Raw genomic sequence first — 13,171 nt, 5'->3', positions numbered from 1 at the left:
TTTCCGTCCCTTCATTTTCAATGTATCTATATCCTTGTAGGTGAAATGTGTTTCTTGTAGGCAACAGATGATTGGATCTTGCTTTTTTATTCGTTCAGCTAGTCTATGTCTTTGATGAGAGTGTTTTAGAGTGTTTAGTACAATTACTGTTAAGTCAATGTTACTATTGATAAGTAAGTACTAACACCTGCCATTTTTAATTTGTTTTCTGGTCTTTACTTCCTTCTTTTCTTTCTTACTGTCTTACTTTTAGGGAAGGTGATGTTTTCTTTCTGGTAGTGTGATTTAATTTCTTGGTGTTTATTTTTTGTGTTTCAGTTGTATGTTTTTTGATTTGAAGTTACCATGAGGCTGGCACACAATATCTTATAACCCATTATTTTAAACTGAAAAGGACTTAACATTGATTGCATAAACCCACTAATAAATAAGCAAAAATGAAACTAATAAAAACTCTACACTTTCACTTTATCCCCTCACTTTTTAATTTTTGATTTTTCTTTCTATGTCTTATCATACTGCTTATGTCTTGAAAAGTTTCTATAGTTAATATTTTTGACTGGTTCTTTGCTTAGTCTTTCTACTTAAGATTAAACTAGCTTACACCCCAGAATAACAACTTCTGTCTTTGTTTTTCTGTGTGCTTACTATTATCAGTGAGTTATGTGCCTTCAGATGATTTCTTTTGGCTCATTAATGTCCTCTTTTTTTCTGATTGAAGTACTCCCTTCAGCATTTCTTTTGGGACAGGTCCAGTGTCAATAAAATTCCTTAGCTTTTATTGTCAGGAAAGTCTTTATTTTACCTTCATTTTTAAAGGATATTTATCTGGATGTATTATTCTAAGGTAAAAAGGTGCTGTGTTTGTTGTTATTGTTGTTGTTGTTGTTTCCTTAAGCACTTTAAATATGTGATGCCATTCTTTCCTTCCCTGTAAGGTTTCCACTGAAAAGTCTGCTGCTAGATGCATTGAAGTTTCATCGTACGATATTTGTTTCTTTTCTCTTGATGCCTTTAGGATTCTTTCTTATCCTTAATTTTGGGAATTTGATTATTAAATGCCTTCGGTTAGTCTTCTTTGGATTATATCTGTTTGGTGTTCTATAAGCTTCTTGTACTTAGATACTAACATATTTCCCTAGGTTTGGAAAATTCTCTAATATTATTCTTTTCAATAAACTTTCTACGTCCATCTCTTTCTTTGTCTCCTCTTTAAGGCCAATAAGTCTTAGATTTACCCCCTTGAGGCTATTTTCTAGATCTTGTAGGCAAGTTTCAATGTTTTCTATTCTTTTTTCCTTTGTCTCCTCTGACTTTATTTTCAAAGAGTCTGTCTTCAAGTTCACTAATTCCTTCTTCTGCTTGAACAATTCTGCTCTGAAGAGACTCTGATACATTCTTCCATATGTCAACTGCATTTTTCAACTCTAGAATTTTTATTTGATCCTTTTTAATAATTACAATTTATTTATTAAATGTGTCTGATAGAATCCTGATTTCCTTCTCATTGTTATCTTGAATTTCTTTGTGTTTCCTCAAAAAGGCTAGTTTGAATTCTCTGTCTTAAAGGTCACATATCTTTATGTCTCCTATATTGGTCTCTGATGCCTTATTTTGTTCATTTGGTGAAGCCATATTTTCCTGGATGGTCTCGACACTTTTAGATATTAGCCTGTGTCTGGGCATTGAAGAGTTAGATATTTACTGTAGTCTTCACAACACGTGCATCACCATCTATGCCTGTCCTTCTTGGGAAGTCTCTTCAGGTATTCAAAGGACTTGGGACCTAAGCCCAAAAATGCTGTGAGTTTTGTAGACTGGTAGAGGTAGTGCCTTGGTGGTCTTGGATAAGATCTGGAAGAATTATCTCTATTACTAGGCACAGACTCTTGTCTTCTCTTACTTTCTGTCAAACAGATGACATCAACAAATGAGCTGCCTGGAGCTGAGGGTGGGGTGACACATGCACCCCTGTGACCACAACCACTGGAACTTCCCTGGTTCAGACCTGAAGCCAGCAAAACACTGGGTCTCACGCCAGGCCCACTTTAACCACTATCTGCCTACTGCCTATGTTTGCTCAAGGCCCTCGGGCTCTGCAATTAGCAGTTTGCAAAGCCAGCCAAGTTAGTGTCTTTCCCTTTAGGGCAGTGAGTTCCTCCAGGCCTCAGGCAGGCACAGAAGTGTCATCTGGGAGCCAGGAACTGGAGTCAAAAACCCTGGAAGCCTACCTGTTTTTCTATTGTACTTAGGCTGAGCTGGCACTCAACTTGGAACTGTGAGACACAGTCTTTCCAATCTTCCCTTCCCTTTCCACAGGCAGAGGAACTTCACTCATGGTCACCACCACCCCAGGCCCACAGGGAGTACTGTCAGGTTACCACCATTGTTTACTTAAGACCCAGGGTCTCTTCAGTCAGCTTGTGGTGAACACAGCCTGAGTTGGGACGCACCTTTCAGGGAAATGGACTCCCTCTGGCCCATAGCAGGTCCAAAAATGCTGAGCAAGAGCCTAGGCCTGGACTTGAGGACCCCAGGAGACCACTTAGTGTTCTACTCCCTGTGTTCAAGCTGGTACCTGAAGCCAGCACATCTCAGAGTCTCATCCAAGGTCCACAGTGTAATACCTGACTATCACTGTTTGTTATTCAGGACCCACAGGTTCTTTAGTCAGTAAGTGATGAATCCTGTCAGGACTGAGTCCTTCAATTCAAGGAAGTGGGTTTCCTTCTATTCCAGGGTGAGTCTGGAAATGTGTGGGAATTAGGGCGTTGAATGAGTGCCTCTTGGTTTTACCCACTTTCGCATTCTACTGTGGCTGAGTTGGTATCCAAGTTGCAAGACAAAGTTCTTTTTACTATTCTCCCTACTCTTATCAAGCAGAAGAAAGATGTCACTTTTGTTGCTGTGAACAGCTCTGTCTGGGGTTGGGGGAGGGGTGGCATAATCAGGCCCCGAGCCACCCCAGCTGGTGTCATGCTCTTTAGGTCCCCAAGCCACCTCCACTAATCCCCCAGCCACCCCAGCTGGTGTCATGCTCTTTAGATCCCCCAGCTACCCCCAGTAATCCCCCAACCATGCCAGCTGGTGTCTGCTCCCAGCTCTCTAGGTCATACACTGCCCCAGTTCACTGGTTCTAAGCCCAGCAGAGCATTAGGACTTGCCTGATAATTGTAGTCCTTGTGTCCTAGACTGCCTTTCAAGTTCACTTAAGACCCCAGAGCACTTTAGCCCCCTTCTACTTATTACTTGTGAAGAAACATTGTGGGTCAGTTAAAAACTTGAGCTGTGGAACTAGTATAATTCCTGAATTTTATAGTTTTAACTGTGCAAACAGGTTATTTGTTGAACCCTAATTATCACATCTAAAAAAATGTGCATACTAAGAGTGATTTCCTTCATATATGTTTGTTCTGAGAAGTTAATAAAATAGTGACAAAGTCAGTTAGATTAGGTCTTGGATCAGAGTAAGTATTCAATAAATAATTGCATACATTAATATTACTATTTCTTTAACTATGTCAAATAGTACCTGATTGTAAACTTTAATGTTAAAATTCATAAAATGATTTAATGTTCTCTGATCTCTTTATTTGAAAAAAGAAAACGACCAAGTGAGGTGGCTGACACTGGTAATCCCAGCACATTGGGATGCCAATGCTTGCAGACCACTTGAAGTCAGGAGATTGAGACCAGCCTGGCCAAAATGGTGAAAACCTGCCTCTACTAAAATACAAAAATTAGCCAGGCATGGTGGCAGATGCCTGTAATCCCAGCTACTTGGGAGGCTGAGGCTGGAGAATTGTTTGAACCCAGGAGGTGGAGGTTGCAGTGAGCCGAGATGGTACCACTGCACTCCAGCCCAGCCTGGGCAACAAAGTTAGACTTTGCCCAAAAAAATAATAATAATAAAATATATTTTATAAAAAAGAATGAGAAGAGAAAAATAAAAGTAAACAAAACCCTAATTCACAGTCATTTCAGGAAAAATCATAACAATAACCATGTTATATTGGATTATGTAAATTGTGCAGTTTATTGATTAAAAAAGCTTTGGTTGCTCAGCCTCATAGTTTTTGACAGTTTGTCCAAGCAGTGAAAGCAACGTAAAACTATTAAAGACAAAGTCTTATACCTGGCAAAAATATAATAGAAAAGTAATTTTCAAAAAATTTACTGAAATTTTGTGTTAGCAAAGTAGTATTTTTTCTCAGTGGTCATAAGTAAAGAAAATGTTGAAATCCATTGTTAGGTTAAACCATTGATTACATCATGGCCCCTTAATAGATAATGGCACAGCAAGCTATCAAATAAGGGTCATGAAAGGTATTTCCAGAAGTGAAACAGCAGGAGAGCATCACTAACGTGAACTCTTAAGAAACAGAAATCTGTAAAGAGAAGGTGATTAATCCATAGGGCCAGACAAATGTGACTGTGGGTTCTGATTACACTATGTCTAACTTCTATTCTCTTGAAATTGTTACTCAGAAATTGTACTCACTTTCCTCAATTTTTTAAAAAGTTACTAAGAATGCATTCTATGTAGTATTTTTCTAAAAGTCAAAAAAATTATTTTTACATTTGATTTGTTCTAGATACATGTATTTAACATTATAACATCTCTAAAGTTAGAATCCATCATACCATATATCATATGTCATAGTTTTCTTGAAAATGTTCATTTTTTTCTTTCTTAAAGATACATAAATTAATAATATGGTTTTCAATTGGCATGTTTGAGGAAATAGAGTGTATGTAATGCATGTTAATGCTTAATGGCAAAATTAGTTTTATTTCCCTATTTTTTTCATGTCACATATTGTTTCATCATATAGGGACATATATAAGAATAAATACAGTAAAATAAGAAACCCCGAAAATTACCCAGATATTTAATCTTAAGAATAACGTTCAATTAGGAAAAAAAAAAGCTGGGTATATACAGAGATGTTTATATTTGAATCATGAAGACATTAAGTCTGTTGTGAACTAAGTATTTCTTTCTCCTAAAATTTACATGTGGAAATTCTAATCCCCAATGTGACAGTATTAGGAGAGCCTTTGGGGGATCTTTTGGTCATAAGGGTAGAATACTTTTAACTGAGATTAGCGCTTTTGTATAAGAGAGCCCAGAGAGCTGTCTCACCCTCTTTCCTTCATGTGAAGATCTGGGAAGAAGTCTTCAGCTTGCATCCATGAAGAGGCTCCTCACCAGAGCCTGACCATGCTGGAACCCAGTTCTCAGACTTCCAACGTTCCAGAACTGTAAGAAATGAATTTCTGCTCCTTATAAACCACTAGTCTATGGATTTTTATACAGCAGCCTGAACTAAGACACAGTTTGTTTATATATTAATATAATTATTTATGTAAAAGACAAAACAATAGATATAAACTCTTTAATGAAAAGTAATAGAATAGTAAAGGTTAATAATGAAGATGCTTTGATCTCATGGAATATTCAAACTATGTGTCCCTGAATAGGCTTAACTTCTTTTCCAGCTAGTGTGTGTGTGTGTGTGTGTGTGTGTGTGTGTGAGACAGAGAGAGAGAGAGATGCTATAAAACTAAGGCTAATATCTGATTATCCAACACCCTGTACAATAAAAAATAAATTACCTTTTATTTAAACTTAAAACTAAAAATATGCCACAGTGGAATTATTTTTTCAAAACTTTTAAAATGTTTGAGTCAGAAAAACCCGTTATTAAAAAAAAGTTACTGAAAAGAATCTAAGATGTAACATATATGCTCACATTAAAGAAGAAATGGCATGATGTAACAGCATCTCATGGTTTCATCCCTTACACTTTTTCTCCCATGGTGGACACTGAGATTACTAACTCTTTAGAGCCAGGGCACGTTTTGCAAACTACTACCACAAAGCACAAGTATGTAGAGTATGGAACTGCAAGTTATCCTTTAAAGGTGAAATTTGGCACTGAAATTTGGAAACAAAATAAGAATGGTTGTATTTTTTAAAAATTTTCTCATGATGATTTCATCTGTCTCTAATGCCAGTGTAAATTTTAAGAAGTGTATGTATCTTTAGAAAAGGAAAAGATGTGAAAATATTTTAGAGTATTACATCAATTGAAAGAGTTATTGATTGCTCAATCACTGTAAATGGATCTACGCTCTGTTGTAATAATTCAGAAGAAATATGTTGACTCTGTAGTTCAATAATAAAATAAATAATAGCAAAAGAACAACAAACAAATCATTTAATGTCAGACTATCCTTTGCTAAAGTTGATGATGCTGAAACACTGGCTGCTGTTGAATTTAAAGATAGTATTAATTCTTTGAAACTTGGAAGGTAATAATCCTTATAGACTGAATAGACAGTAATTTTTTCACTGAAGTATTAACTACGGTGCCTTAATATACAGAATATTTTCATATAAATGTTGCTTTATTTTAATGGTGTTACTCTCTTGTAAAGCAACCGATGCATATTGAACACTAACAGAAAAGAAACATTTTTACTGGATTTTCATGTTTTATTGGTTCTTGTCATGCTATAGACAATTAGTTGCTTCCATTCATTTTCTTCTCTCTGCAATTTGTAGTTACTAACAGAGTGTTATTTTGTAACTAATCTTTTTTTTTTTTTTTTTTTTTTTTTTTTTTTTTTTATTTTTTTCCATCTGTCGCCCGGGCTGGAGTGCAGTGGCCGGATCTCAGCTCACTGCAAGCTCCGCCTCCCGGGTTTACGCCATTCTCCTGCCTCAGCCTCCCGAGTAGCTGGGACTACAGGCGCCCGCCATCTCGCCCGGCTAGTTTTTTGTATTTTTTTTTAGTAGAGACGGGGTTTCACCATGTTCGCCAGGATGGTCTCGATCTTCTGACCTCGTGATCCACCCGTCTCGGCCTCCCAAAGTGCTGGGATTACAGGCTTGAGCCACCGCGCCCGGCCATTTTGTAACTAATCTTATAGGTATTTAGTAAAATTACTGAACATCTACCTTTCATGCATAAAAAATTTATATTTAACAACTTTTACTTAACACTAAGTGTAAAAATAACATGGGAGACTGGGCGTGGTGGCTTACTTCTGTAATCCCAATACTTTGGGAGGCCGAGGCTGGTGGATCAGGAGGTCAGGAGATTGAGACCATGCTGGCTAACACGGTGAAACTCTGTCTCTACTAAAAATATTTAAAAATTAGCTGGGCGTGGTGGTGGGCACCTGTAGTCCCAGCTACTCAGGAGGCTGAGGCAGGAGAATAGCGTGAACCCGGGAGGCGGAGGTTGCAGTGAGCTGAGATTACGCCAGTGCACTCCAGCCTGGGTGACAGAGCGAGACCCCGTCCACCCCCAAAAATTAAAAACAAAATAAATCAATAACACAGGAAAAAAATTGCAAAAGAATTGGAGACCAGACTAATAATAACTAAAGTAATGAAAGTTTTTATAAAGACTTTTTGATGTATATAATTAGGAGCTTTCATCAAAATCAAAGATGAAATACTAATTTTTTGAAAGTTTTATTTGATCTTTATCACACCATAAGGGTGGCTATACTCTACCTTTCTTCTCTTAGGGTATCAACTGGGCCCAATAATTAAACTGACATAAAAGAGATTAATAGGAGAAAAGCATACAAATTTATTTAATATAAGTTTTATGTGGCATGGGAACCCTCATAAAGAAATGAAGACCCAAAGAAGTAGTTAATGTCACATACAGAATTGGAAAATGAATAATAAGTTGTGAAAAAGCAACTACATTTTGTAAGGAGACTTAAAAGATAAGGGTTATTTTAACAAGATCTGTACAGAATTCTGTCTTGACTTCCTGCCCTTGATTATTAGAACGGTACATCTTTCACACGGGAATTTCATCTTCTGCTTTTAAGACACAGGATTTAGGTCAGAGTGCTCTTCTTGTACCTGCTATTTTTCACATGACTTTAATTCAAAATAGTCAATATACCACAGTGGTATATTTTCTATTCCTTCAAAACAATATCATGTGGGATATATAAGCATATGTACTATCTGGGGATACCATTTTTAAGTAGAATATAAATCTAATTTTTCTATCACCTTATTTTAGAATGAAAGCAAATCTTAAATGTTTATTAATATTCCTTCATAATTCTGCCCTTATCATAATTTTGATTAAATAAATAATAAAATGAAATAAAGCAATTAAAAGCATTTATACAAAAATAAGTAAATATATAAAATACATGTGCATAAACACACAAACATGCAGATGCATAAACATATACAGTGAAAGACGTAAGTATTGCTTTTCTATTCCTTATTCTCATAAATTACTAGATACATGTGACACAGTAATATATTTGTGTATAATAATATTAGTTGAAAACTTATTTTTATAATAATAAAAGCAATTTTAGATCTTTATATTTAGTACTGTTAAAGCCAATAGTTTAACTATTTACATGCATATTTACATACAAATGAATACATAAGAATGCACAGATACAGAGGAAGTCATTGCCAAACAATTTACAAAGAGTAAATATGCATACATATATATTATATATACAGCAAATATTTTTAAAAATGGATTTCAGAGCTTATAAATATAGAGATTACTACTTGGGATTACAAAAGAAACATTAAAATAGAATATCATATAAGATAAAATATGAGAAAATATTTAGAAAATATCAAAATTATAGCATTTGATTGAGTTGCTTTCTTCACTTTATGTCTGGTTTATATTAGCAACATGTGTTCTCACATGCTTAGCATACAGATCTTTCCCGTTCTTTGTCTTTTTTTTTTTTTTTTTGAGACGGAGTCTTGCTTTGTCACCCAGGTTGGAGTGCACAGGCGAGATCTCGGCTCACTGCAAGCTCTGCCTCCTGGGTTCACGCCATTCTCCTGCTTCAGCATCTGGAGTAGCTGGAACTACAGGTGCCCGCCACCACACCCTGCTATTTTTTTTATATATATATTTATAGTAAAGACGGGGTTTCACCGTGTTAGCCAGGATGGTTTTGATCTCTTGAGCTCGTGATCTGCCTGCCTCAGCCTCTCAAAGTGCTGGGATTATAGGCGTGAGCCACCACACCCAGCCTGTCTTCTTAACCATACAGTTTAAGTATGAATGGTTTTATGTGAAAATATGGTCCTTTATCCCTAGGTATGTTTTGTGATACCCTGATTTATTATAACTTACTAGCCTACCTCTTCTCCCTTGATGCCTTGCTTACTCTTTAGAATCTTTAAAATAATTTAAATCTAGGCAATAATTATCCACACTTGAATAAGTACTCTGAAAGTAGATGGGGATATTTTAAATCCCAAAATGAGAATTTCCTTATTTACAGGAAGATTTGGGGGCTGTTTAAAGAAAAAAAAAAAATCACTATTGCAGGGTGCTTCCAAGATGGCGGAATAGGAACAGCTCCAGGCTACAGCTTCCAGAGTGAGCAACACAGAGGACAGGTGATTTTTGCATTTCCAACTGAAGTACTGGGTTCATATCACTGGGGCATGTTGGACAGTGGGTGCAGGACAGTGGGTGCACCCACTGAGCAAGAGCCAAAGCAGGGTGAGGCATTGCCTCACCCGGGAAGTGCAAGGGGAAAGGGAATTCCCTTTCCTAGCCAAGGGAAACCATGACACATAGCATCTGGAAAATCAGGTCACTCCCACCCTAATACTGTGCTTTTCCATAGGTCTTAGCAAAGGGCACACCAGGAGATTATATCCTGATCTGGCTTATACGGTCTCACACCCACGGAGCTTCCCTCATTGCTAGCAAAGCAGTCTGAGATGTAACTGCAAGGTGGCAGCCAGGCTGGGAGAGGGGTGCTCTCCATTTCTGAGGCTTGAGTAGGTAAACAAAGCCGCCAGGAAGCTCCAACTGGGTGGAACCCTCTGCAGCTCAAGGAGGCCTGCAAGACTAATAATGAAGAAAAGAGAGAAGAATCAAATAGACGCAATAAAAAATGATAAAATGGATATCACCACCGACCCCACAGAAATACAAACTACCATCAGAGAATACTATGAACACCTCTACAAAAATAAACTAGAAAACCTAGAAGAAATTGATAAATTCCTGGACACATACACTCTCCCATGAGTAAACCAGGAAGAAGTTGAATCCCTGAATAGACAAATAATAGGCTCTGAAATCGAGGCAATAATTAAGAGCCTACCAACCAAAAAAAGTACAGGACCAGATAGAGTCACAGCCGAATTCTACCAGAGGTACAAGGAGGAGCTGGTACCATTCCTTCTGAAACTATTCCAATCAATAGAAATAGAGAGAATCCTCCCTAACTCATTTTATGAGGCCAACCTCATCCTGACACCAAAGCCTGGCAGAGACACACACTAAAAAGAGAATTTTAGACCAATATCCCTGATGAACATTGATGCAAAAATCCTCAATAAAATACTGGCAAACCGAATCCAGCAGCACATCAAAAAACTTATCCACCATGATTAAGTGGGCTTCATCCCTGGGATGCAAGGCTAGTTCAACATACAAAAATCAATGAATGTAATCCAGCATATAAACAGAACCAAAGACAAAAACCACATGATTATTTCAATAGAAGCAGAAAAGGCCTTTGACAAAATTCAATAGCATGCAAAAAATTAATTAATTAATTAATTAATTTTAAAAAACACTATTAATTGTTTCTAAATATCGTATTACTTAAAGATAATAGCTTCAGATGCTGTTATCCTGGAATGAAAAGCAGGCTGGTACTTTTCTGTTACTGAGAAACTTGTCATTATCCCTATAAACTGTAACCAAATGCTTTCTGAAACAGCCATATTCTTGCAGAAAGCAGATTTGAGTTAGGGCAGAACGGTCTTTGTTTATAGCTCATTTACTTCATTTGTCTAGGAAAGTTTCAGCACCTTTCTATTCGTAGAATAGTATACTTAAAGAGGTCAGTAAGCTAAATTACAGTGAAGATGTCAAAGAAATATTAAGAGTTTTGCAGAGCCCAACTAAATCTTGATCAAAAGTACATAACTATTTTATATTTTTCACAAAGCATTTATTTATAAATGCACATGCCGAAACCCTGATGTTGAACTTCCAGACTCCAAAACTTTGAGAAAGTAAATTTCTGTTGTTTAAGCCACTAGTGTACGATATTTTGTTATGGAAGCCCCAGGAGGTTAAGACAAAGGTTATATAGAATAATAATTAAGACCATTATGTATTCAACTGAGGTCTTGCTACTACATAAGAGAATAATGGCTGCTCCAAGTGTCTACTGAATATAAATTTACGTCAGAGAACTAACAAAAGAACCAAAGCAAACCACATTAAACACAGACACACACATGCACATGCACAAAAATGCACACAATAATTATATGTTACAGTCAAGCAAGTGTAGAGCTCAGAATAAAATGTCAGAATTTATATTAAAATATAACTCATGTTCTACATTTCTTTAAATGTACTTATAGCTTAGATTATCCTTATATTAATATCCTTAAGGGAGAAGTGTCAAAATATAGAATCATTCTGAGACTCACTTTGAAAAATAGCAACAATGACATAATACAATTTAATCTATGTATATAACTTAAAATTCCTATGTAAAAATCATTAGAAAAAATTTATTTTTATATTAAAATGAATATGACAGTTTTGACATCCAGGAAGAATTTTTTTTAATATAATAATGCATGAGTTAAGCATATTTAGTTGTGAGGTGGATTGAGCTATCTTGCAGGAAGTACATAAGGGATAAAATCAATTCATTAAGAGGTAAACTGAAAGCTTTATGAGATGAATTGTCCTTCATAGTGGCAATAATATTAGAGAAACAATAGTGAAAAATATATAAGAAAGTTTTTAAAAAATTAGAAATCAGATGTCTACATATTTAAACTTTCCTCTTTGGAATAATTTTGGTAACACCCCATCTGAATGTGAGCAGTGTAAACAGAAGTCACAAGCAAGGTAGTACTTTCTGTAACAAGAACTCATCCAATACCCTGTAACCTTGGATTATCTAAAAGATACAAATCCAGTAGTACTGTGGTCCCCCAAAATCCAAGGGCAGTTTCAGGTTCAGAACTGACTCAGCTCCAAAGGTTCTTAAATCTTTTAAAATGTCTAGCAACATATTCTAGATGTTAAGCTTGTAAGTTTGGAAAACTCTGTTTATTTTCCTGAAAAATACAGACTCCCATCAGTAACTAATTGAGTTCTGCGGCAAAAGCTTTGAGTGTATAGATTATAAAAATGTTGGTTTTAAACTAAAATTTTATTTTTTGATTCTGGACTATGTGAAAGGGAATTAATAAAATAGTTGTCAAACTGATTTGAAATTACCTTGAAGTTCTTGTGTTCTACTGAGTAAATTTGTTTTTATGAAATAATTATTCTTAAGGGAAAAAAGACAATATACATATTTATCTGTTGAAGAAATGTTATCCTATAATAGCCAAATGCATTCTAATATGGCTCTTTGCAAGTTTTATGATTAAAATACTGCATTCATTATTTCCACATAACAAATTACCCCAAAACTTAAAGGCTCAATAAAACATGTGTGTATTATTTCACATTCTGGGATAAGATATCTTGGCACAGCTTTACAGGGTTCTCTACTGCAGCATGTCTCACGAGCTGCAATCAAGGTATTGACTGGGCCGTAGTCATCTCAATGCTTAACTGTACAAAGATACTAGAAAAACCAGTTCCTAGTGGTATGTTGGGCCGCATTTGTCTTTAGTTTTTTGCTGAGTGGGCCTCTCCAACATGACAGCTTGTTTCATGAAAGCAGGCAAGCCAACAAAAAAATGGATCAGGTCTGCTAACAAGATATAAAAGCCACGACCTTTCCTAACCTAGTGGTGAAAGTTGTATCTTCTCTCACCATTGTGGTATTCTATTGGTTAGAAGTAACTGTTCGGCTGACACTCATGGAGAGGGAATTATAATATGAGGATGTGAATATCAAAAAGTAGACATCACTGAGGACTATCTTTAAGAGCTGTCTATTACAACACCTATTAAGTTTGTTGATTTTGTTTCATGCTTTGATTGCTTGCATACATTTTATAGACATTGAATTAATTGCATATCACTGAGATAGCTATTAAAATAAAAATTTAAATACATTCGGTGAAATTTACACTCATTATAAGTTGAGTATAGGAGTTTTTCAGCAAAATAATATATTAGCAGTTGCAAAGAGC

The sequence above is a fragment of the Papio anubis genome, chromosome 3 (assembly GCF_008728515.1).
Source record: "Papio anubis isolate 15944 chromosome 3, Panubis1.0, whole genome shotgun sequence".
Taxonomy (NCBI): Eukaryota; Metazoa; Chordata; class Mammalia; order Primates; family Cercopithecidae; genus Papio; species Papio anubis.
This window is presented reverse-complemented; position numbering follows the sequence as displayed.